The following is a 25,840-nucleotide window of genomic DNA, read 5'->3' as shown; positions in this document are numbered from 1 at the left end:
TGTATCGAAGGTTTTTTGTTTTTGTTTTTCCTGACTCTTTTTCCAGAGACATGTTCATTACAGTTAAAATAAGGTACCTTCTCAGCCTCTCAATCAATCAATGAATATTTTTTATTGCATTGTAAGCCTTATAATAAGGGTATTCACATAACTTACTGGGCGGGCGGGCTGGGGGGAAGGCAGAATTCCATCTATCCACACACACAAACCCGATGATGACCGCACTCCCAGATGATCCTCAGTGCACCAAGCAGCACGGATCTCTAGAGGCTGGGATCATGTGGAATCCCACAATGCACTACATGGTGAGTGCAGTTCACTGGGGGATTCTCCCATCAGACAGGTGTTCCAGGTGTCCGTGTCTGTGTGTGCACTTGGGTTGCAAGCAGCTCGAGCACACTCACGATCCCGGCAGCTGGGTTAAGGGCACAATTGCACCCTTAACCTCGGCTAAGAGCTTGGCTACGGAGCCAGATATGGTGGTGTGGCAGTGCCGGGATCTTTGTGGATTCCAGCAGTTCTCATGGGCCAGGCTTGGCTGCTCACGAGAGCAGCCTTAATATGTCAAAATATCCAGAGATATCCACAAGGATGTGGTCCACTAATATATCAAAAACACATTAAAGCTGGATCAGTTTTATGGCAAAAGAGAGAGAGATTTAGAGCTGTTTTGAGCAGATTTAAATCTTAACTTAAATATACCTAGGTAGATTTTTATGAGCGGGTGTTGGCTGTCAACACTGAGATGGTGATCAATCCAAATGCCTTACTTAAACTGGAAATACCATACCCCTGAAAATTTAAAAAAAAAATTCTAGAAAGAAGTGACAATATTGTGTGTGCCAAAAAAACATTGCAAAACACACCACAGGGGAGGGCTGATTTTTGCTAGTCTTCCTTTTCCTCAGCAGCCACCTGTGCCTCCCAAAAATTTGTTCCTGAAGGTAGAACAACCCTTAGGGACATATTTTTGTAAGGCACAGTGGGCTGTAAAAGGAAGGGGATATTGCCAAAAAAAAAAAAATCACCCTTTCCCCATGTGCCTATGGAAGATGTTTTGACACACCAAACATTAGTCTGGATGTCAGTCACAGTTTCTATACAGCTGCTACTTGTGTTTTTCTACAGTTTTGAATTCTCTTGTTGCCTTGAATTAAACACTAACCCTTCCATTGGGAAAGGAGCCACTGCTTTTGGCAGGCATACAAAATGTTCCTGGAATAATTCCAAACCAACCATCAAGACAAAGATGCTGATCCAGCAGGTCTGTGTCCTTAGCACTTTGCTACATATCAGTGAGACATAGGCCAATTCTACTTGCCAAGAGAAGGAAGTCAACAACTTTCAACTCTACAGTTTATCTTGCTTTGGCATTTCTTGTCAAGATAAGTTAAACCAGTGCAGATTTCACCATAAGCTATCTATGGTTCTTTGCTTTTTGCAAGCCACATAGGTACAGACATGGCCCTGTAATATGTCAAAAATATCCAGAGATATTCACAAGAATCTGATATATCAGGAACTTAGTAAAACTAACTAGCTCAGTTCTATGGCCAAAGAAGGATAGATATAAAGCAGTTTTGAGCAGATATAAGCCTTAAAATAAACATATGTAGTGTGTATACATAATAGGAACATAGGAAGCTGCCTTCTACTGAGTCAGACCATTGATCCATCTTGCTCAGTATTATCTACACAGACTGGCAGCCGCTTCTCCAAGGTTTCAGGCAGGAGTTTCTCTCAGCCCTGTCTTTGAGATGCCAGGTAGGGAACTTGGGAACTTCTGCATTCAAGCATGCAAATACTCTTCTCAGAATGGCCTCATCCCCTCAGGGGAATATCTTACTTTGCTCACATGTAGTCTCCCATTCAAATGCAAATCAGGCTGGACCTTGCTTAGCAAAGGGAACAATTCATGCTTACTATCAAAAGACTGCTCTCCTCCCATAGACCACATGTAATAAACATATGTAGTATGTATACATATGGTAGGTAGGATGGGATGATAGACACATATCAAATCATTTATTTTTTGATGAGAAAACCAATGTTAAGAGATCCAGAAACTGCCTGATACTCCAGCACAAATATACTTGCACACATTATCAAAATCTTTGAGATTTATGTCAATGTGTGTGGGGTTCTTGCAAATAATAGGAATACCTGACACCAGACTCTGAGCTAGCACACAAGAAGTGTCTCTTACAGCTCCAGGACAAGAAGATTTGTTTAAGGAGCAGAGTGTTCATCATTTGTTTGCTAAAGATTACGGATGTGGCACATAAGGCTGCCCTTGCCAGTCTAAGATTGAGCTAACCTGGAAATCGGATGTAATACAAGTCCCTTACAGGAGCACTATAAACCCACAATTCAACAATGTTAGCAAGACAAACAGTTGCCAATTAATCTTTAAAAGCTCTGCTTGAATTTATACTTGTTTTGTCATTTGTTCTGTAAAGTGTGTCTTTGAACTCTGGAGGGAAACTTCAAAAACATTATTAGCTTTATATTCTGTGTAGGACTGCTTTACATGTCCAATATCAAGAACCCATCCAGCTGTTAGTAGGGGTGTGCATGGAACCGCGGAGCTGTGGTCCGGCATTGGGGTGGGGGGTTCCTTAAGGGCGGGGGAGGGCTTACTTACCCCTCCTGCACTTTCCCAACTCCGGCGCCCATATTTCCTTTAGCAATCGGGGTGGCAGGATACCTCCCTGCCGCCCCTTCGCCCACTTGGCTACACGCGTGCCCGTATTTCCTTTAGCAATCGGGCGGCAGAATACCTCCCTGCAGGGGCGGCAGGGACGTATCCTGCCACCCGATTGCTAAAGGAAATACGGGGGCGCGGGCAGCCAAGCAGGCGAAGGGGCGGCAGGGAGGTATCCTGCTGCCCCAATTGCTAAAGGAAATATGGGTGCCGGAGTTGGGAAAGCACGGGAGGGGTTAGTAAACCCTCCCCCGCCCTTAAAGCAACCCCCCACCCTAATCCACCTGAACCTGAACTGCCCATGTCCGGACCAGTCTGGAGGCCTGTAGAATGGCCTCCAGACTGGTCCAGGCACATCACTAGCTGTTAGCCAGGGCCGAATTCCTACTTCCCACAGCATTTTAGCAGTGCATACAGTGAAATAAACCTCATACATTACAGGGCACCATTGATAATTTGATAGATCTTTTATGTGTACATACTAAAAGCATCATACGAAGCAGCTGTCAGTGAAGTGAGAAATGAGAAACACAACCCAGAGGCCACCCACTTCACAGGTCAATTAGACAGAAAGCTTTACTCACCTGCTGATGGTACAAGTTAGCTACATTAACTAACTGTGATTTCCCCTACAATAAGCTCTCTCTATTTATGGTGAAAAATCAGGGATGGACTGCAAATAAGAACATAAGAAGAGCCCTGCTGGATAGATCAGATCAAGAATCCTCATATGAGATTTTCATTTAAATAATTCAAGTGTATCTCTGTGGGCTTGGCCATAACCCCAGAAGAGACACTGGTTGAGGTGCTTCACATGATCGGCATGAAGTGCTGTTCGGGGTAGTGCAGGGAGAGCGGGCTTAGCCTGCTCTCCCCACACACGGGCAGGGAGCCATCCCTGGGCAGCTGTATCGGCCATCTACACGACTGCTGGCTCCGTCACGGAGCCGGCAGGGCCGGTGGGGATCGGGGGCCACCCGGCCCGCGGCAGTTCCAGGATGCCCCATGCAAGTGCGCAGGGCATTCTGGAGAGAACCCCCAGGGCTGGGAGGCTTGTTTCAGCCTCCTGGTGGGGTTCTCCTCGCGTGTTGCCGTGGCACAGCAGCACACAATCAACAAAACAGGGTTAGCGGAGCACTCGCTCCACTAACCTCGTTTAAGGGGAAGGGTAGTTTTTGCGGGAGCTGCGTGGCTCCCATGGCAGCAGACGACCAGGAGAAATTAGGCTAGGCTCCTTCAGCCCAAATTCCTTTGGTCGTGAGAATAGCGTCTTCCCAGGTATTTGCTCTGATGACTCCCAAGAAATGATCATATCATTACTGTTCCTCTCCAAAAAGTTTATTGGGACTCACCACAATTTTTTTTTTAAAAGATGCAGCGGGAACAAGGTAATTCACCCAGCTGAAGGCGTTCAGACTTCCAGCGAAATCTGAGGACCCTGTACAATCTAATATAATTATTTGTATACCTCTTCTATGGTCGTATCTGTTTGCTTTCTTCTCATTGTCACAAGCATTTTACACGACCAGCCCCCAAGAATTTCCCAGATTTTATGTTCCACTACGTCAACCTGCAGGATATTTGGGGGGGCTTTTTGTTTTGCTTTTCTGTATCCATGTTGAAATTTCCCCAACACTTAGCTATTAGCCCATGTTGCTTCACTACCTGTTTGCTTTACTTAGGACATTCCCCACTCAGACAGCTTCTGTCTCACAAATTTCTGTAAGGTCACTTTTGAGGTCAGAAGTCTACATTTCTATTCATCTCTATTCAAGCCTAAGTTTGGTCAAGTCAAAGCTTTCCTTATCAATAGCTCTTGCTAATACACTACTACTAACAGAAGTTGCGCAATAAACTCTCCAACACTATTTCCAACCGTGGAGGCCAGATGACTTTGAGAAGCAGGGCATGAATGCAACAGTCTTATCCTGCTGCTTGTCCCAAGCATATGCCATTTCGAAGCATGCTACCTTTGAACATGGAGGTTCCATTATTTATTTATACATACATGCATACATACATTTCTATCTTGCTCTTCCTGCAAGAATCTCAGACTGTTGTACATGGTTATGTTTCTCCTCACAACAACCCTGTGAGATAGGTTAGGCTGAGAGATAAGTGGCTGGCCCAGAATCACCCAGTGAGTTCCATGGCTGAATGAGGATTTGAACTCAGGTCTCCCTAGTCCTAGTTGAATGCTCTAACCACTACACCACTCTGGTTCTAACTTAACTACTATGGAGCTATAGATACAGTAATCTCAGTTATCTTCTATGATAGTACGACTGCTGGCTCCGTCACGGCTCCGGCTCTTATCCTTTTTAAAGTCATCTAGGCTACTGGCCTTTACATGTTGTAGCAGTGAATTCCATAAGATAATTAAGCCTTGTGTAAGGAAAACCTTTCATTTGTCTCCTCTACCTCCTACTGCTCCAGAAGCATTAGTACTTGGAGAACTTTTTTAATAAATAGGTTTGTAGAATGGTTTGTACCATTCATAAAACACTGCAGTATAGAAAAACACATAAGGAACTCCCACACTGATTTTACTTATAGATTTGAAGACCCCATCTTGTAAAACGTTTACGTGTTAAAGGAGATTTTACCATGCTTTTTTTAATGTTATCCGTGCACATAACCTTTAACAATTCACATGCTGCTAAGATGTTCAAAAATGAACATCTTGTGTGTGAACTCATATGTGAAATATATGTATGGATCTGTGAACCTTTACTGTTATATTCTGCATTATTTTCAAATTTAGGCAGAGCAGTTTTAGCTGTTGTAATTAAATTTAAAGACATTAGTTTTTCCATTAAACCAAATAAATCTGATATAGTATAATGATGTCTTCTCCAGCAGTGGCTGATCAATAATTCCTGCAAAGAGTAGCCAGACATGGCTGAACAGATGGTTGTGGCTAAAGCATGATCAATTAAACTCATTAGGATGCATTCGCTTAATCACAGGTTGGATTTTTAACCCTTTTGCATACCAGTTAGTGGTGTGTTTATCTAGGAGGAACTGGCATTTCCTGGCAGCTGCTCTTGAGATACATTTTCCAATTCAAGTAGAGTGCTCAGAAAAATGATAAACAGACTCAGGGCACACAGTGGTGGGAAAGATGAAAAATGTAAGTGTGGTTTAAAAAAAAACAAAAATTAAATACATAGACATCTTGGTATGCAGGAACTCCTGGATGTGGCTGGTTTTCTTAATCTATATATCTGGATTTCAGACCTAATTTTGGGACTTATTTATTTATTTATTTATTTATTTATTTGGCTCTGCTGGAAACTTATATCTTGAAGAAGCTGAAAGGGAAAATGTAAACCTGTTGATATTATTAGACCTCTCTGTAATTGTTGATCCTGTTAACCCTTATGGATTGTGATCGGACTATTGGGGTGGTGTGGTGGGGCTATAGGATCCTGCCTTAAAGCAATTCTAGTCCTTCCAAACTGGATGGTCCCAGTATTTGAGGATTTGAGTGTAGTGTGATCAGAATGCCAAAACATAGGAACATAGGAAGCTGCCTTATACTAAGTCAGACCATTGGTTTATCTAGCTCAGTATTGTCTACACAGACTAGCAGCGGCTTCTCCAAGGTTGCAGGCAGCTGTTTCCCCCAGCCCTATCTGGAGATGTCAGGGAGAGAACCTGGAACCTTCTGCATGCAGATGCTCTTCCCAGAACTGCTCCATCCCCTAATGGGACTATCTTACATCGCCTGCACATATTCATGCTGCTAACCACAAGACCAGCTCTTCTCCCATCATATAAAATTAACATAGGAAGCTGCCATATACCAAGTCAGAACATTGGTCCATCTAGCTCAGTATTGTCTGCACAGACTGGCAGCCACTTTTCCAAGGTTGCAGGCAGGAATTTCTCTCAGCCCTATCTTGGAGAAGCCAGGGAGGGAACTTGGAACCTAGATGCTCTTCCCAGAGCAGCTCCATCCCCTCAGGTGGGAATTGATCAGTTATATATAGGAAATCTTACAGTGCTCACACATGTAATCTCCCATTCACATGCAACCAGGGTGGACCCTGCTTAGCAAAGGAGACAAGTCATGCTTGTTACCACAAGACCAGCTCTCCTCCCAGCTCTGTTTTTCATTTTCATCTAATCTGGAAACATCTTCACCCAAATACAATATAGCACATGCAAAGTAACTTTAAGTCCATGAGTGAGCATGGATTTGAAGTCTTCTAGGTGAAATCAATGAGCAACTCTTTATATGTGGTCACATATAAAGATTCTATGGGTTCTGGGGGGAAAGGTTGAAAAAATTGCCCACTTGCCCATTTCTTTTGTGGGTTGGGTGGTAGGCACCCATCATGCCCTACCATTCAACCCACTTTGGTGTCCCTAGGACCTACCCATGGGGAACAATGGGATAGGTTCTAGGGCCTATGGCCAAATTAAGCAGAATGCACAAATTTTGCAACCCTGCCTTGAAAAACAACAGTACAGAACAGAAGTACACACAGCCCCTTCCAACACAGAACACCACATTTTGCCAAACACACAGTCCAAAAAATGGCCAAAAAAGAATAACTGATCCACTGCAAGTCATAGTGCCTGTGCTGCAGTAACATCATTGGCACAAGTTGCACTTTCACACACAGTTATGACTCCTTAAGTTCTGAGCATTGCAACAGCTGCCACAGCATCACCCTTAGCAGCAGGCATAGCCATTAGCTCAACTGCATCAATGTCTTCTGAGTACACCTTGCAATGCAGATTGAAGAGCTGATCAGAGCAGTGAGTGAAGCACAAATAAATCCAGTCATGGAGCTCATCTCACAGCAATCAACAAGAAAATATTACAGAAAGAGAGTGAGATTGTTCAGCAGCCACTGTCCATTTCTTGCAACAAAGCAAACCACAACTCAAGGCAGGCAGAGGGGCACCCAAGTTCTGCCTTTTGTCAATCTGTTTTGGAGAAGAGAGCTGGTGTGGTGGTAGCAGGCATGACTTGTCCCCTTAGCTAAGCAGGGTCCACCCTAGTTGCATATGAATGGGAGACTTGAAGTGTGAGCACTGTAAGATATTCCCTTCAGGAGATGGAGTTGCTCTGGGAAGAACAGAAGGTTTCAAGTTTCCTCCCTGGCTTCTCCAAGATAGGGCTGAGAGAGATTCCTGACTGCAACCTTGGAGAAGCCGCTGCCAGTCTGTGAAGACAATACTGAGCTAGATAGACCAATGGTCTGATTCAGTATGTGGCAGCTTCATATGTTCCTATGTTCCTGATCTGAGATCCAGCAAAATCAGATAGTGATAGCCACAATTGCAGAACATAGTATACTCAGTGTTGAGAAAAGAAAACCACAAAACCATGGGTCTGAGGTCCGAGAAACAAAGATTAATCTAGACTCTTACCATGAGAGGAACTCTTAAGAACATAAGAACAGCCCTGCTGGATCAGGCCCAAGGCCCATCTAGTCCAGCATCCTGTTTCTCACAGTAGCCCACCAGATGCTGCTGGAAGCCACAGGCAAGAGTTGAGGGCGTGCCCTCTCTCCTGCCATTACTCCCCTGCAATTGGTTCTCAGAGCCATCCTGCCTTTTGAGACTGGAGGTGGCCCACAGCTCTCCGACTAGTAGCCATTGATGGACCTATCCTCTATGAAGTTATCCAAACCCCTCTTAAAGCCAACCAGGTTGTTGGCTGTCACTACGTCTTGTGGCAGAAAGTATCACAAGTGGATCACGCGTTGTGTGAAAAAGTACTTCCGTTTGTTGGTCCTAGACCTCCTGGCAATCAATTTCATGGAGTGACCCCTGGTTCTAGTGTTGTGTGAGAGGGACAAGAATTTCTCTCTCTCCAAATTCTCCAAACCATGCATTATTTTATAGACCTCTATCAGGTCTCCCCGCAGTCCTCTTTTTTCTAAGCTAAAAAGCCCCAGGTGTTGCAATCTTGCCTCATAAGAAAGGTGCTCTAGGCCCCTGATCATCTTGGTTGCCCTCTTCTGCACCTTTTCCAGTTCAACAATGTCCTTTTCAAGATGTGGTGACCAGAACTGTACGCAGTACTCCAAGTGTGGTCGCACCATAGTTTTGTATAAGGGCATTATAATATTAGCCGTTTTATTTTCAGTCCTCTTTCTAATGAAACCTAGCATAGAATTTGCCTTTTTCACAGCTGCCGCACATTGAGTCGACACTTTCAACGAGCTGTCCACCACAACCCCAAGATCCCTCTCCTGGTCAGTCACTCACAGTTCAGATCACATCAGCATATACTTGAAGTTGGGGTTTTTCATCCCAATGTGCATCACTTTACACTTGCTAACATTGAACCGCATTTGCCATTTTGTCACCCACTCCCCCAGTTTGGAGAGATCCTTTTGGAGCTGCTCACAATCCGTTTTGGATTTCACTACCCGGAAGAGTTTGGTATCATCTGCAAATTTGGCCACATCGCTGCTTACCCCTGCTTTCTAGATCATTTATGAATAAATTAAAAGGCACCGGTCCCAGTACAGATCCCTGGGGGACCCCACTTCTTACTTCCCTCCATTGTGAAAACTCTCCATTTATACCTACCCTCTGTTTCCTGTCTTTCAGCCTTTTAGCAATCCACATATGTACCTGTCCCCTTATCCCATGACCGCTAAGTTTCCTCAGGAGTCTTTGATGAGGAACTTTGTCAAAAGCTTTTTGGAAGTCCAGGTATACATTGTCAACTGGATCACCTTGATCCACACACTTGTTGACACCCTCAAAGAAGTCCAGAAGGTTGGTGAGGCAAGATTTACCTTTGCGGAAGCCATGCTGGCTGACTCCCAGCAGGGCCTGTTCTTCTAGGTGCTTTTCAATTTTATCCTTGAGGATGCTTTCCATCAGTTTGCCTGGAACGGACGTTAGGCTAACTGGCCTGTAATTTCCCGGATTGCCCCTGGGTCGCTTTTTGAAAATCGGTGTTACATTTGCTACTCTCCAGTCCTCTGGTACAGAGCCCGATTTCAGGGATAAGTTGAAAATTTTAGCAAGGAGGTCAGCAATTTCACGTTTGAGTTCTTTGAGGACTCTTGGATGGATGCCATCCGGCCCTGGTGATTTGTTAGCTTTCAGTTTTTCCAGACAATTTAGTACATCATCTCTTGTCACTACTATCTGACTCAGCTCTCTAGCCTCCATCCCTAAAAAGCCTGGTTCAGGAACAGGTATATGCTCAGTATCCTCTGCCATGAAGACAGATGCAAAGAACTCATTCAGCTCCTCTGCAACCTCCATATCCTCCTTAATAATCCCTTTCACTCCCTCATTGTCTAATGGTCCAACTGCCTCCCTGGCAGGTTTCCTGCTTCTGATGTACTTAAAGAAGCTTTTGTTATTCACCTTGATACTTTTGGCTAAATGTTCCTCAAACTCTCTTTTTGCCTCCCTTATTGTCACCTTGCATTTCTTTTGCCAGAGTTTGCGTTCCTTTCTATTCTCTTCATTTGGACAGGCCTTCCAATTTTGGAAGAAAGTCTTCTTCCCTTTTATGGCTTCTTTGACAGTACCCGTGAGCCATGCTGGCATCCTCCTGGACTTAGTGGTATCTTTCCTCCTTTGGGGTATACAATCTAACTGGGCTTCTAGTATTGTGGTTTTGAGTAAACTCCATGCACTCTGGAGCGAAGTGACTCTCCTGGATTTCCCTTTCAGCTTTATTTTCACCATACTCCTCATTTTGGAGAAGTTTCCTCTTCTGAAATTCAAAATATCTGTGTTAGACTTCCTTGAAGATTCTCTCCCTGCATGTATGCTGAATTTGATGGCATTGTGGTCACTGTTCCTTAAAGGGTCGAAGACACTGACGTCACGCACCAGGTCCTGGGTGTCACTCAGAATTAGGTCCAAGGTTGCCTTCTCTCTGGTCAGTTCCATGACCAACTGTTCTAGGGCATAGTCATTTAGTGTATCTAGAAATTTTACCTCTTGGTCCTGACCTGACTGTGAATTTACCCAGTCCATGTGTGGGTAATTGAAGTCACCCATAATTACAGCCCTGCCTCTCCTTGACGCCTCCCTGATTTCTTCTTGCAACTCCCAGTCACTGTTGGCATTTTGATCCGGAGGGCGATAGCACATCCCCAGTAGCACGTTCCCTTTCCGGCCTTGTATAGTCACCCACAGGGTTTCTGTGGAGGACTCCAGTCCACCTAGGTTTTCAAGCTTAGATTCTATCCCTTCTTTAACACACAGTGCTACTCCACCTCCAATGTGTCCCTCCCTGTCCTTTCTGTAGAGTTTATACCCAGGGATGACTGTGTCCCACTGGTTCTCACTGTTCCACCATGTTTCTGTTATGCCCACTATATCTATTTCTGTGTTAGCAACCAAGCACTCCAGCTCACCCATCTTGGCTCGGAGGCTTCTGGCATTGCTCGGAGGCTTCTGGCATTACTCGGAGGCTTCTGGCATTAAGGCCTCTGAGACACAGGTCAGGGCACCAGTCCACCATCTCATCATTGGCTATGGTGGTGGTGTGTGTACCTGTCTGTCTGTGTTAGCAGCACTAACAGGCAGACTATGGCACATCTGGTTTGGGAGTTGGTCAGGGTGGGATGAGCAGCCAGTTGTGTTGTGATTGGTAGGGGTGACCATGAGTCACTCACCCTCTATGGCTGGCTCTGAAAAGCCCAACGGGGGAGGTTGGCCTTCAGGAAGACCAGCTGCTCCACCAAGGCAGCATCCATTCATGCACGTGTCCCCAGCCGAACACTCTCTTGCTCTGGACTCTGCTTGGTGGGCACGAGAGAAACTGTCCATCAACTGTCACCAAGTCTGGTGGTAGGAGGGAGGGATCAGTGCAGCACTCCAGTTATTAAAGCAACTGGAGGCTGGCTACAAGCAAGAAGAAAAAGAAATCAAAGTGGTAGGGGGATTCAAAGCAGGAGCACCTATTTAAAGCCAGTGGGATTGTTGGTACAACTTGTTTTTTAAAAATATATAAAATAAGCAGTTGGGTTTGCAGGGGGTGGGGGACAGATAAGCCACAGGCTGCCACCAGTATTGAGCTGTTGCAGCCTCTGTCTGATCCTTTTCCTCTCCTGAGGCACAAAATGGTTCTCTTTTTCTCTGCCTCCAAGCAGTCCCCTTAAATACATTTTGAAAATCCCTCCTTTGGCTTCCCCCTCCCTCCTACCTCCCCCCAGACAATGGGGACACAGTTGCCCATGTCAACACTTGATTTGTATGATAACCAACCAAGAAGCAAGGGGATCTCAAGCCAATTGGAAGCCAGGGCCTGAAAACCAATCAGCAAGCAGGGGAAACTGAGACAAAATGGCACTCAAATGACTTCAATTGATTTGAGCTCGAATCAGGGTTGATTCAATTTGAACTCAAATCAAACGACTTGAATTGATTTGAGTTCGAATCAGGGTTGATTCAATTTGAGCTCAAATCAGGCCCTTTATTCTAAGGGTGATTTGATCTGAGCTTGAATCTCTCAAAAGGCATGATTTATCCTCGAATCAATTCGAATCGAATCGATTTGCACATCTCTAGTTTGTACAAGCTGTCATGCTGCTACACTCTTTATGTGCTTTTATACAGTAAGTGTAGCAAGGAAAATAAAGGGTGTTCTCCTAGCAAGCAGCCACTGTGCTGTGTGTGCTTACAGAAAGTCTGGGAAAGGTTCAGAAGTATGATATATAGAGCAGCACAGCACAGCTGGTAGAAGATATGGCTGATCAACACTGGGGGATTGGAAGCTGACCAGGAACAGCAGCAGTCTTGGTACATTTCAAGCACCACACTCCAGTTTAATTAGGAAGTTATGCTTCATTAGTGGGCTGCATAGCCAAGTTCATCCATAAGCACACAGCTATCCTGCTCCAGCAGTGCCAACACTAGCTCATGCTTTAGGAGCCAAAGATTCTCTGAGAATATTAGAGTTTGGCTACTCTGTTTTGTCCTCCCTGCAGTAATGTCATCCCAATTATACAGGGTTAATTTGGTTAGCCTGATTAATGACCACAGAAGACTCTTTACTTAAAATGCATATTAGTCTTGTATTTCATAATTTGTCTCATAATCATAAGAGGCATTTAAAAATTCAGGTATCTTACAAAATTTAAGACATATTGATGCATTTCGTCTTTGATTAAACCCAAACTGCTTACTCTTCACTGGTATGTTGGCATGTTGTTGCTAATGAATTGCCAGCTTTCTTTTCAATCAAATCAAGAGCATTATTTACCTTGGGTGCTCATTAACATGATTCTGTCATTTCAGACAGAACATGTTTTATAATTATTATCATCATTATGATACAAGTATGTGTAAAATAAAATATATCTGTTCATTTCTGCATTCATTATATGAATAAACTGTTGCAGAACAAAACAAACTGGCTTTTTTTCAAACGAAAGTTAAACTGAACAAGCCAAACATAGAGGCTGTTCTCACGAGCAGCCAAGACCGGGCTCGGGAAGCTAAACCCAGGCTGGGCTGCCCATGAGAAACACTGGGAGCTGTGTGGCTCCCAGGAGCGCCTCGGCGGCAAACCCACCTAGCTGGTTAGCTGAGGCTAAGGGCGCGAGCACACCCTTCACCCAGACGATGAAGTGCTGACTCGTGTGTCAGCACTGGCTGCTCCCAGCTGACACTGGAGTGGGCTGCCAGCTGTCGCCGGGGGGATCCCACAACTCACACAGTGCATTGTGGGATCTCTGAACTTCTGCACTGCCTGGGGCAGCAGCAGCTCATTTGGTTGTGCGATCCGTTCACCCAGCAACTCTTCTAGCTTGTCTCCGGGGAGGGTAAGCTGCTGCAGCCTTCCCCTCTGCCCACCCTCAAGCCCACTCACAGGATTGTGAGACAGGGCTCATATTGTTGCATATGATAACTAAATAACTCCCAGTGAGTGATATGATTGAGCAGATTCCTGAACTTTAGTGTTCCAGTGCCTTATAAATATACTCTAGTTTTCTCTTCAGAGCTTTTATTGCCTTCCCTCTCTTACTCTGACATTAGTTCATTTTGTAGTGTGTATCCCATCCCAGTCTCTTAATAACCAGTCTGTTGATTATGGCAGATCCTTTCCTCACATTTCATAAATTTCAGAAATACAAAATGCATCATGGCAATGACTTCAAAAACAACCCTCCCCTAATAATACACTGTGGCCAGCATGCAAACTAGCACTACATGTGAGCAGCAGTGTGAGTCCCAAATGACTGCTGTGTCATCACTTGAAATGGAGGCAGGGATGATTTTCACCAGTCTTTGTTTGCCTCTGAAGCTTACTGTGCGTCACCAGAATATGTCCCTGAGAGTCACACCAAGGGGCTAATAATCTAACACCAACATAATCATGGAAATCTGTAAAAACAAAGAAATAATTTAAAACAAGGCCAAACAATGAGTCCAAAGATAAAACAGATAGCCTTAACCGACCACATTATGTAATCAACTAATAAGTGTGTCAAAAACCTGTGTTTTTATCACCTACCAAAGTTTTCCTCACCCATGGGAGGGTGTTCCGTGGCCTTGGTGCCACAGTAGACATGGCCCTATCCCTTATGCCCACCTGCCATGCTTCTGATAGCAGGAGACACAGAAGAGGACTTCTGATGTTGGCCTTAGTTCTTGGGCAGTTTCAAATGAGAGGAGTTGGTCCTTGCACTGTCCTGGGCATTGGCTTTAAAGGTCAAAAACAGTCCTTTGAGTTGAGCCTGGAAACAAATTGGTGACAAATGAAGATTACATAATACTGAAGTAATATGGTATTACCTGAAAGCCCCTTGAGCTGCATTTTGTACCATTTGAAGTTTCTCCAATTTCTCCAGTTTCTTCAAGGGCACCCCCAGTTTCAGTGCTAGGGGAGCTTTCTGGATGCGTTTTGTACCCTATAGCATGCCCAGAGTTGTCCCTTGCGGTCTTGGTATATGGGTCCCTCTCCAATTGTGTATGCTTCCTATTAGGCAAGTCAACATTGCTTTGATCTGATTCAGATCTCAACCCTCTCTCTTATAACCTGAATGGTCAAAACAGTACTTTTATTATAACATGGGTTTTATGACTTGAGAGCTGATTTTGACTTGACTCTATAAGTGGCTACCTAATAACTCCTGTCTGGAGACAATAACTTTCTAGTAAAATCCTTCCAATCATTAATAACACTCCGTGCCCAGTAATAATGAATCCCATGGAGTAAAAGGAAGTGGGTCACACAGAGGAAAATCAGATTTTGCCAGACTGGAACACTGGCCAGCAACAAGAAAGAAAATCCAATCTGAATCAAATGAAAAGTTCACTGGATGTCCAATAAATCCCTTTCAATAGCATTAAGCCGTGTACAGTAGGATATCAATGGAGAGAAATTCAGTTAGATATGAATAAGAACCCAGGAAGCATATCTCTGGATAACAGAAAGGGACAGTCCAGTAGCTGGCCACAAATTAGAGAGGGAGACTCAGAAAAAATGATCCTGTAAAAAATAAAAAATAAAAAAGAGCTCAGGGTAAATGATGGCTGTTAACTTCCAAAATCCATTTTAGAAATTGTATTCTTGGATTGACTCCAAGCTGTGCCACTTCTAGAATTTCATCTCTCCTTTTATGCCACTGAATAGAAACAGAACGGCAGCAATTCCCCTCACCCCCTGCATCCAATTGCAGCTTCCTGTTTTGTTTCTGAGCAATGCCAGACTTTCAGAATTTTAGACATAATGACCACTCTGGGATGTAATTCACACATTATTCTCTTATTATTATTATTATTATTATTATTGGGCTGGTTCGCATAATACCCTTCAACAGCCCTGCTCACTGCATGGTACAGGGCATAAATGCCCACATTCCACTCCCTTCTCAGAGTATCCAAGAAGTGGATAAACCACCCAGAAATTTTATATGGGGTGGTCTAAAAATACAATCAATCAATCAATCAATCATAAAAAATTAAATGAAAGTAGTCAAATTGTGCCTCCCCCGCCTCCCCCACATAATGTCAAGCAGAATATGGCACACTGGAAGGAGGACTGGAATGTGTATACCCACAGGCTTCATAATATGGTGAGTGAGGCTGACAGATCTTATTGTCCAAGCCAGCCCATTATATAATATTATTTAATACCATTATAGATATAGCACATGCATGGCAGATATAGCAAAACAAGATAGGATTACTCCAAGATAGGATTACTCTGAGAGATTATGAGGTCATTCACACAATCAAAAACTGTGTTCTGTCCGGGTTTGGGGGCTGTGTGTGCTCCCACTTTTCGGTTGTGGGGAAGCAAGGTAGGAGGGAAATCTGGGTAAAAGTGATTGTGAGGAAGCAAGGTAGGAGGAAAAGCTACCCAGGTTTGCCCAAGGCTTACAGTCTTGCCTCCAAACAACTTCTCCCTCCCAACCAGAAAGGTATCAGGAACAAGTCATTACATGAAATCTGTGGCATTTTAATTGTTATATGGCAGTGACTTTCACTATTTTTTAAGCAAGGACTACTGTGGCACAAAAGTTTCAATGCGGGAGCCATTTTCCACTATGCTGGCCTCTTCACTTTACCTCCGCTATGGGGAGGTGATGTGGAGGAGGGCTGTGTGGAGTTTGGCTAAAGCTTCACACAGGGATAACAATTAGCCATGGAGCCACACCTAGTGTCATTTGGAGCAGCCACTGGCTTCTGGGCCTTGCAATGAAGAACACTGTTCTATGGACTGGTTAGAGTATCAAAAGTTGTGTCACGAACATAATTGTCAACACTAGGAATTCTATGGGCTCTGTAGGTTGGAAGGAATTTTCCTTGATATTTGTTGTCATCAGTGGAGGCTTTGAACAATGCCTATCCAACCCATGCAGCTATTTTTAGAGGCTGTCTGTTTTACTTTGCCCCCCTGTTGCCTGAGCATTGACAATCCTTTTGTAATCAAGGCAGTGTTATTAAGTAGAGACTTATCTTTCTCTTTGTGCTGATTCAGTGCATTGTCATCACTCTTGAGCGTGATAGAGGTCAGAACATTCAAGCCTCCCTGTCTGTAGAGATAATAATCAGGGCACATCTTACATGTGAATTTCTTTTCCATGCCATGCCCAGCCTGAAAGCCAGACTGTTTAGTTACAGCTACTCTGTTTGATCTATCTGCTACTTTGTTAAAGCCCTTAGGTAATATACAGAAGGCAGACACTAAACTAGAGCTGAACATGAAGCAACCATTGTCCTATTCCACACTGTTTAGGAATATAATTCTGGTTATTATTCCAGAGGTTTTGTGATTATAGATTAACAAATATAACTGCCAGGCCCCAGTCCTCATTAGTTATGATAGGTTTATGTTCTGACTAAATTGTATTGTCTTATAGTTGTCACTTCTGTAATTGTAGAAAAAGGACATTTTCTGTAGTTGTAGGAAAAGGACATGTAGAAAAAGGGCATGGAGGACAGGTCTATCAATGCCTGCTAGTCTAGTGGCTATAGGCAACCTCCAGCCTCAGACTTCATTCATTCGATTTCTATACCGCCCTTTCAAAAATGGCTCAGGGTGGTTTACACAGAGAAATAATAAATAAATAAGATGGATCCCTGTCCCCAAAGGGCTCACAATCTAAAAAGAAACATAAGATACACACCAGCAACAGCCACTGGAGGAATGCTGTGCTGGGTTTGATAAGGCCAGTTACTCTCCCCCTGCTAAATAAAGAGAATCACCACAATAAAAGGTCCCTCATTACCAAATTAGCAGGGGTACTCATATGCTTCTGAATACCAGTTGCAGGGGAGCAACCGCAAGAGACAACAGGCAAGCCCTCAACACCTGCCTGTGGAGGCATCAGGGGGGCCATTGTGTGAAACAGGATGCTGGACTGGCTAGGCCTTGGGCCTGATCCAGCAGGGCTGTTCTTATGTTCTTATGCTAATGGATCACTGTTCTGCACCACAGTGGGACTCTAGCTCAGTGGTAGAGCACATGCTTTGTGTACAGAGGGTCCTAAATTCAATCCCTAGCATCTCCAGGCAGTGCTAGACAAACTCCTTTCTGAAACCCTGGAGAGCTGCTGCTAGTCAGTGTAGACAATAATGGCCTATGTGGACCAATGGCCTGGCCTACCCCGTCAGTATAACTACATGGTCAGTATAAGACAGCTCCATAATTTCCGCAATAGCATCCCTTGTCATATGTGATCAATGAACTGAAATAGGAAGGTCAGTGTTAAAAAAAAAACACATCTTTTTAAAAGTGAGACATTCATCATGGTAACAGAAAAGAGGGATCTTGTTGGGTTGTTCAAAACGAAAACCTGTGTGAGGATCATGCTGTGATAATTAGTCTGACAAAGTTCAGTTCCATCACCATGAAATCCAGTAATTGTGTACACAATGATTTCCCTCCAACATTACATTATCTCAATGTGGATCTCCAGTTGACTTGAGGGCACCATTATTTTTTTACAAGTTTAGTGATATAACCTGAGAAGTCCCATAAATGATGGCTAAACTGGAAGGCTTAAACTAACAAGAACCATGTCCTATACTTGCAAATACTTAAAACTTACATCTTTACTTAGTGCACATAGTGCTCATCACCTGTCCTACCATACCAAACCAAACATAAAACATAACAAACCCAACATAAAAGTGCTTCTGTTGTATAGTGCCATATGTATGATGGAAGAAAAATGGCAATACTCGTGCTTCTTACCTTTTCCAATTTCAAAATCTATGTCATTGAGGAAAAAAGAATCTGATTCAAACATCCAAAAAGAGCATGTGGTGCAGTTTTCATGGGCCAGTATCACCTAAGGATAAATATGTGAGATAGGGGCAGTGGCAGCCAGGGTAGTGTGGCAGTGGATGCAAGTGCCACGGATCACTAGCTAAAAGGGAAGGGTGCTCATCATTCTTGCTGACAGCTTCTCACTTGGAAGCTTCCACTCAAGAAGCACTGTGCAGGTGCACATTGGTGAAACTATCCATGCAGGCCCAAATCATCAACAGTGCCAGAAAGTGGTGGCACTGCTGCCTCCCCACATGAATTACCATTAACTGCTACCTCCCCACATGAATACATAACCATTCTGAGTTGGCAATCCCCCGTGAAGAAGACATATGCTCTTTCTGAAAGTTGGAGTCATACCTCCCCCCCCACACCGCAGGCGAAGGAGATGGAAACAGATTGCAGACATGACTGCAGACATTTATAGCCACAATTTTAGGCCTGTTCACTTGTAAGTAAGTTCCTCTGTCCTTAATGGGGCTTACTCCCTAGGATTACAGTCTTGCCATGCAAGTGTTGCTACATACCACACAAAGAAATTTCTTTTGGGGATGGTATGCTGGAAAAAATTGGTGTCCAAGCTGCTTGACCTTTGTTCTGTAGGCAATTCTAAGGGTATGTCAGGCATGTTATCAAAACATGCAGAATGCATTGGTAATAGAATCAGGATTTTTGGACATAGTTTCTGATTTCATTACCAATGTATTTTGCACATTTCAGATGTTAAGGTCATGCACACGACCGAAATTCCTGGTGGCTAGGGAGGGCTGGGGGGAAGGCAGGAGTAGACCTACCTTCCCACACACGATCATCCCTCCCCCATTCTGTGATGCACCACCATGCAGACAATCGCTGCTCAGACAGTTGCCACTGTGGTGAGTGGTGCGGCTGGAGAAATGCTGCCTGGCCTCCAGGAATCCCAAAGCAGCGTGGTGCATTTAGGGATTCTCCCATGGGTCAAGCGCTCTAGGCGCCTCACTCTGTGTATGCTTGGGCTAAATACACAGCCCGGGTGTATGTGTGTTGGGGTTAAGGGCCCACTTAACTGGTGCCGTGGTTAAAGGCGCAGTCGCACATTTAACCCTGGCTAAAGGCCGGAGCCCAAAGTAGGGTTAGGCAAGGTGGCAGCGACGGGATGGGCCCCAGTCGCAGCACTGCACACAAGCAGACTAGCCCAGGCTGGACTGCCCTAGCCTGGATTAGGCTGCTCATGAGAACAGCCTTGTTATCTATCATATTTAAGGGTTTTGTATATATACTATCGAATTGAAAATTTGCTTATAATTATGGCCATTGAAAAAGTGGCAACATGTCTGATTCCACCATTACCCTTGGAATCGCCCCAGTAGAAACTGTTCTGGTACTTGGAATGTGAGGTTCCGGAGCCCAGCCACAAAGAAGATGGATTTTATCAGGCTCAAAGGAAATGTAATTCTTGGTCATGTTTTTCTGTGTGGGTTGGTTTTTTGTTTTTGTTTTTTAAGTTTACCTTCTTTTATTATAAATGCAACTGCAGAAGTTGAAATGTAGATTAGAAAATGGGCCTAGGTAGAGAGGGGCTTCTTAAACATTTCCCTTCCCGCTCCCCAATGTGTTTATCCCTTTCGGAGGGCTGGGGTGGCAAATTCTGTCACTAGCTTATCTAGCAAAAACTTCCATAGCAGGATCCACAACTGATGAATGGGGCTATGAAGGAGTGATAGATAGATCAAGTCATAAGCCTGAGGCTCAATCTTTCCTGCAAAGCCAGGATGCTTTTGCCATCAAATATCCATTTTAAGGGCTTTTCAAAATGTTTGGGAGGCATATTTTGTGTGGCTGAATTAGCATTTATCTATCATTGCTCCTAGATATGCAGCCACTTGTAAATCGCTCATTAAAAATATATGCTTAAAATTGCTTCTGTTTCTCATCCTTCTCAAGAAGGGAGATCAATCCATATGTTGTGCAAATGCAGACCCTTCCAAATGACATTAATCACTCATAGTAGCACTGGGGAGCTTCTGTCAAATGTGTGCAATGAATGCTGTGGAAGAGGTTTTGCTTTCCCATTTCCCCCTGATGCTGCAGTACAGTTTCTGATGTTTGATCACAATATTTTTTTAAAAGAAAATCCTGAAAGAGGAAAGCTAATACTAATTACACAAGTTGGTACCAGCACATGGTCTGACTTTGAGGGCACATGAAAGAACTACTTTTTTAAAGCTAAGCAGGTCTAGATCTGATTAGTGCCTAGATGGGAGACCACCTGGAAATCCCATGTAAGCAGAGGAGCTAAAGTTCTACAGGAGATGTTAGAACTGTGCATCATGTTGGCTATTTTGTCCCTATTTTGCTTCTTGTGGATACCTTGTTTAAAATTTTAGTAGTTTGAATGTGATTGCTAGGGTTCAGCTCCTCCCAAGGAATTCCAGAAGTTAAATCTCAGGGTGAAGAATGGATGCATCTTATCTCTAGCACATACTCATGTGAATGCACACACATGAACACTAGGGCACTGTGCAAAATACTGATCTGTGGCCCACTGGAAAAGAAGCCCCAATCCCCTGACTGTCATCAACTGCTTTGTTTTGCTGACAGCCATTTCAGTGGAGGTGCTGGAGAATGCCAAATGAGATCAGGTAGTCATATTTGGAAGAGTCCTTAGTGAGAAGGAGAGCTAGTTAATATTATTATTTTAGAAATCTGTTGTGAGCTTCCTTGAAGTTCTATTGGAAAAGTGGAATATTCTGCTGCTACAAGGAGGTGGCAATGGTAAACCCCTCCTGTATTCTACCAAAGACAACCACAGGGCTCTGTGGTCTCCAGGGCTTGACACCGACTTGACGGCACACTTTACCTTTACCTTTTTAAAAACCTATTACTTTATTGCTAAATTACCAAAAATAAATTACAAGAGCAATTGCCCAGGTTGCTTTAAAGGTTTAAAGGAGAAGGGAAGAATACATAAATCAAAAATTGTACTGACTGTACATATTATCATTTTGTTTAACATAGATTTATTGATGTGATGTGCAGTTGGTGTTGAACATAAATTTGTGCTGTTCTTTCATTACATTTTGGAAATTGCAGTGACCCTAGAGACTAGTCAAAAAATATTTTAACCTGTCCTGAATAAAAATATATACACGCATACAGTCCTCCTAATGCAAATGGGTGCAGACACGCTTAAAGTCAACACAGTTATAGGAATGTTGACACTTATTTGATTACATGACACCTAGAAAGTATATGTTCCACAACCAGAGCAGCAAATTTATTTATAGTAATAAAGCTGTTTTGCCCTGTGTTATTAACATTCAGGAAAGGCGGGCCAATTGCCTGAGCTTTGGGAATATGTTTATTATAGTACCCAGGCAGAGGCCTGAAGTCTCTGAACTGTGAAATAAGATTTCAGTAAGTAAGGGAAGAAGCATTGGCTCTTACCAAATTGTCTCCTGTGCTACTGTAAATAGCTGTTTCTCATCGCTTTCCCTTATTTTTGTTCTTCAGACTTGGATAGATAAATAGATGAATAAGGAAGATGCTTGGTGGTGTAATAAAGAAAATGTAATCAGAACACCTACAAGGCAAATCCATATGAGTGAATGACTGTTTATCACATATAGTCAGCTTCTGCACAGATAAATAGAAAATGTGTGCTTTGCTCCTATCTGGTGCATCCTGTCTGGTGCCTAAGATTGTCAACATTTGGCCAGTCCTTGTTCCTGTGCCTTTAACAGCACCTTGGTCTCAGAGGCGTAACTAGGGAAAATAGCGCCTAGGGCAAGCACTGAAATTGCGCCCCTGTCCAAACAGGAATGATAGGACTTGTAGTCAACAATATCTGGAAATCCTTGTTAAAAGGAACACTGTACCATCTAGACATGGTTGTTGATCAAAACCTGAAAACATGCGCCATCTCTGTAAAAGACTTAGAACAACAGTCAGGAGTTATGCGAGGATTCCAAGTGTCATTTTCTCTGTCTCATCTCATTCTTTTTAAAAGAAGATCATCTTTGTCCTAGAAGATCACCTGCCCAAATAGCCACTAGCAAAATAGGGGAAGAAGGTGGTGGTGGTGGGTTGTCTATAAATCAGTGAATGATTCCTGCCAGCCTTTGTCTTATGATGACTGTTGGCTCATGATGGGGTATATGTGCATTCACCACACCAGTGCTTACTTTGACACCAAGAGGGAGGAGGATACATTAGTTTGCTACACTAGACAGAGGCATTTGCAACAGGAGCAGACAGCCAAGTTCTGCCAGGGCCAAAACCAGCCCCTGCCAGACTAAGAAATCATTGTAATTTGCCCCTTCCTGTCACAAGCAGTGTGCTGTTCTTTTGTTATTGACTCTAACTCTCAAATATCCCAGTCATGGATGGAAAATTCAGGGTCAATTTACAAAAGACACATTTTCTACATGGAAGTTTCTTCTGTGCAGGTGTTGTGCAGAAACTCATGTGTAGTGACTGCCTGGGGCATAGCAAGGTTGGAATGGGCCAAGATGAGATTTCAAAATGGGCCCCCAGGCCCTCAAAGTCCAGGGACTCCACACATCCCAGGCCCCCAAGGATTTAAGTCTGATATTTCAAAATAAGTATGCTGCCTGGAAATACATTTCACTGAATATACACATGCACACTTCACAGTATATAGTGATATACATTGAGTACTATATATTTGTGCTACTTTTAATGCCTAGAACACACTAGCAACGCTAATTATTAAAATGGCCCCCTTGCTGCAGATTAGCAAAGGAGACTTTCAACCATGCAGGGTGAGCCTATGTTTGTTTTCTCAGAATTCTGAACAAATTCAGTAAAGTTTGATTCCAGGAGGTTTTTCACACGAGGCTTTTAAAGCGCTTTAACACACATCTCCTCTGGAATGGAGGTGCTGCATTCACATGTTGGCCAGATTTACTCTGAAGTCCCTGCAAGTTATTGGGGAGCAGTTCACACACAAGAAAAATAAAATAAAATAAAAGCACAACACATGCTTCACAGTTCTCACTCAGACCTTCTCGGTTGCAAAACAACTTGAACATAAGTGCAATTATAAATGAATGAAAGAATGAATGAATGAATAAATATTTGTTCCAGAAGTTTTTGTAATTTTCTGACATGAAACAAGCCACTTATAGGCCTTAGATAGTTTTTGTTTTTAAAGCCAGCACATTTTTCAGTCTGTTTTAAATTAAATACTCAGAGACTTCTCAGTCTCGCCCCACAACCCATATCAAAGCCCTATGGCAAGCAGATCCCTATATACGGGGGTAACCACAAAAAGGAATTCACAGCCTACCTTGCGAAAGCTGTGCTGGATGGTCTGGTCTGCTGCAGGGAGGGTCTGCTGCAGGGAGCTCTGCCAGCCTCCTTCCTGGCTTGCTTGGGGCCTGCCAAGTTCAGGCTTCAGGGAGGCCTACTCGGAGGCCACTCTGGAAGCCCCGCCCACCCGCCAATCAGCTGAGAGGCGGGGAGAGAAGAGCTCTGCAGTTTGCAGGCTGCTCTGACCCTAGGCCTCCTTGCCGATCCTAGGCCAAAGCTGGAGGCAAGTGGCTGAGGGGCTCTGGGGCTGGGCAGGTGGGCAATGGGGTGGGGGTGGCAGGAACTGGCGTGGTGCACCCACCTCAGTGGCGCCTAGGGCACGTGCCCTGCCTGCCGCCCCCCCCCACAGTTCCGCCTATGCTTGGTCTGCAGACATAAGCAAGTGATAACACATATCTCTATCTTGAGTTCTGCAGATAAAGTGGCTGTTTAAGAACGTAAGAGGAGATCAGGCTATTATTTCTGGTTAGTTGGTGACCCTAATGGTGTCAGGGATGGTCAGATCAGTGTACAGGTTAAATTTTGCATCAAACTAAACAAACTCAGTCTGGAAACCGACTGCTTCTCTATGTCCTATTGAAATTCCTGAGAGAGTCAGTGACAGTATCACCCATATGCCAAATAAAGCAATGAAGAAAATCACATTTTCAGTGGCTGCTGAGGCCAGAGGACATTATTGGCTTCAATGAGCAAGCTGTTTTCCAGAAAGAGTCATTGGAATTTTCAGAGGACTTTGTTCTTCCTTATAAGACTGTCTACAAGGAATTTGGGAGGCACACCACATTAGGGGCTCACCCGAGGAAGCCTACAACCTGAGAACAGGCAGCCTGAATGGACATCTCAGTAAACCAGCCCAAGGACCTCACCACCAGGCAAGCAGCGAGAACCAGGTCTCACAAGCTGCAATGCCCATGGTATGGATTACAGTTGATGGTTCTGAGTCTTCCACCAATGCTGCTCCTGTTACGCAGTCCTAACACTATGCAGGATTATAGTTGATGGTGCTGAGTCTTCCACCAATGCTGCTCCTGTTACGCAGTCCTAACACTATGCAGGATTATAGTTGATGGTGCTGAGTCTTCCACCAATGCTGCTCCTGTTACGCAGTCCTAACACTATGCAGGATGTCGGCCAGTGTCCACAGTTTTTTGTGACAGCAATCCAGAAGTCATGCTTCATGCCCTAGGATTTGTAAACAGTACTTTCCACCCTCTGGCATTGCCAAACCTTTTGCTGACCCTTGAGCCCAGTATTGCTACCTACTATGGAGCCCACAAAAAGCAATGTTCTACTGACATAAATAGAATAAATAAATTCTATTAATCTGTATGCCAACCAGTAAATCAATCTTCCTTTTTATCATCATCTTTCTTAATAAAGGTATGGCAAGATCTAAAGTCAAGCAGTTAGCAGGCTCTGCATGGGCAAGCTGATTGCATTTTGGTTTGCAGGCTTCCTGCATACACAGTCATTAGGAACCCTTTGGGTATTTTGTCACTAGCACAATCCAGAGAAATTGCATTCCTTGGGTAGCCAAAGGCAATCATTTTGTGCATTGTGTGATATTTTTCTTACACAGTGATTACCTCTGTGTAGTTATTACCTCTGTGTGTACCCATGCTAACTAAGCAAAGAGACACCTTTTAAAGTGGTGATTCTCTTATATTTAGCAAGGGGAGAGCAACTGGCCCTATCAGAACCCAGCACAGCATCCCTCCAGTAGCTGTTGCTGGTATCTGCCTTATGTTTCTTTTTAGATTGTGCGCCTTTTGGGGACGGGACTATTTTATTTATGTATTTTTCTTTGTAAACCTCTTTGTGAACTTTAGTTGAAGAGCGGTATATAAATATCCATAGTATTAGTAGTAGTTTAAAAGAATGCCCCTGAGTATGGTGCTATGTTTGAAGACATCTTGGATGATCACTTTGCTGTGATGGTCATCAGAATGTGTGATGTTTTCCAACATTATTTTGTATACATATTTTCAATTGCAGAAACGTTATCACTACACAAACATGTCAGGCACTAAGTTTAAAACCAGCACTTCCAAGGCATATTGAGGATGCTGACAATGGCCAGTATCCAAAGCACCATG

At 43.7% G+C, this 25,840-nt stretch overlaps 1 protein-coding gene and 1 long non-coding RNA gene across 17 annotated transcripts in view; one reads left to right on the top strand and one right to left on the bottom strand.

The window, feature by feature from the left end:
* CADPS (calcium dependent secretion activator) overlaps window positions 1–25,840 on the top strand; it is a 544,177-nt gene that overhangs the window by 172,041 nt on the left and 346,296 nt on the right. The window lies entirely within an intron of this gene.
* Window positions 12,710–23,811, bottom strand: LOC128346112 (uncharacterized). Of its 2 annotated transcripts, XR_008316785.1 has the most exons (4): window positions 23,722–23,811; window positions 21,858–21,993; window positions 14,166–16,692; window positions 12,710–14,035 (listed from the first exon to the last, which is right to left on the bottom strand). It is a non-coding gene; the product is annotated as an uncharacterized LOC128346112 (long non-coding RNA). The 2 variants fall into 2 exon arrangements; XR_008316786.1 differs by lacking the exon at window positions 21,858–21,993 and having other exon boundaries at window positions 23,722–23,784.

The sequence above is a fragment of the Hemicordylus capensis genome, chromosome 2 (genome assembly GCF_027244095.1).
Source record: "Hemicordylus capensis ecotype Gifberg chromosome 2, rHemCap1.1.pri, whole genome shotgun sequence".
Lineage (NCBI taxonomy): Eukaryota > Metazoa > Chordata > Lepidosauria > Squamata > Cordylidae > Hemicordylus > Hemicordylus capensis.
The sequence above is the reverse complement of the archived record's forward strand: the minus strand, read 5'-3'. Positions and strand labels throughout refer to the sequence as shown.